General features: G+C 64.3%; 1 protein-coding gene across 1 annotated transcript in view; it reads left to right on the forward strand.

Moving 5' to 3' along the window:
- The window catches only part of NTN1 (netrin 1), a 255273-nt gene that overhangs the window by 974 nt on the left and 253068 nt on the right, over window positions 1-1231 (forward strand). The gene's annotated exons all lie outside the window — the stretch shown is intronic.

Consider the following 1231-nt stretch of genomic DNA (forward strand, 5'->3'; position numbering starts at 1 on the left):
GGCGCGGTGCCTGTCCCCGGGCGGCGGGTCCCACCTGGAGCCGCCAAGGGCAGCCCTGCTCGCGTCCGCGAGCCCCAGACATCGCCGCCGCTCCCACCCCCGCGCCTGTTTTCCGCTTTTCCCGTCCATGATCGGCGTTTAAAATATTACACAGATATTTTCACACCTAAAACTGTTGTGGGGTTGTTTTTTTTCCCCCCTTTCCTTCCCCTTCCCAGTCCCCATCGCCTTGATTCAGCCCTTGGTAATTAATTTGGCATTTCAGAGTAGCTACTGGGCTGGATAATGCCTGCATTCATCCCCTCGGCCTAATCTGAACAAAATCTGGAAGAAAAGCTTTCAGAAAGACAGAAACTGCCATTCGGTTACTGTTCAAAAGAACTGTCACTCCCTAGGAATAAATCGCTCCTGATTATTTCCAGCGGGGGCGTCTTTGGGTTTCCAGAAACCCTACGAGGACAGGGAGGGGGAAGAGCTTTATCATCATTTCTCCAGGGGCCGATTTGCCCGGGCGTTTCTTTTCTGCCGACCGTAATAACCGCAGACAATAGCGAGCAAGCGGCGGCGAGCGGGCCGGGGGCAGGCGCGGACACAGGCCGGGGGGGTTGACTTTTCCAGCGGCGTCCGGGCTTGCGTGTTGGTTCCGTTTTAAAAATCAACCCCCCCCCCCCCCCATCTCTCCATAAAATTGCAGCGGAAAAGGGCAGGGCTGAGATTAGATCCAGCAGCCGAATAATCCCGGGACCGGGAGAAGTTGCCTCGGGACGGAGCTGGGGGTGCTCGGCACGAGGAGCGGAGACGGGGCCGGCCTCGGCTCGGGGGCCTCCTTGCCCCCGCCACGGCCCGATCCCTCCAGGGGAAAGCCACGGAGCGCGGCGCAGCGCCGGCCGCAGGGGTCTGAGCGGGTCCGAGGCGACGCCGGGGCTTGCTCGCAGCTTGTAGGAAGTGGAGGTTTGCCCCGGGACTTGTCCGCGTCGAGCGGGAGCGAGGCAGGGCTCGGGAAGGGCAACAAGTGCGTGCGGGAGCGCCGGGAGCCGCGAAGAGCTGCCGTGGCCGCCCGGGGAGGCGGCGGGCTGCTCCGGGAGCTTCCAGAGGCGGCGGTTCACTCCCCGCCGCCGGGCCTGCCCGAGCTGCGCTCCCGCCGGGCCGGCATCTCCGCGCCTGTGCTCGGCGGTGCCGCGGGACACGGAGCGCAGCGGCCGCTGCGCTCCCGCGCGGCACAAGGGGCACC

This window comes from Gavialis gangeticus, unplaced genomic scaffold (assembly GCF_001723915.1).
Source record: "Gavialis gangeticus isolate Ggan-Ray unplaced genomic scaffold, GavGan_comp1, whole genome shotgun sequence".
NCBI lineage: Eukaryota > Metazoa > Chordata > Crocodylia > Gavialidae > Gavialis > Gavialis gangeticus.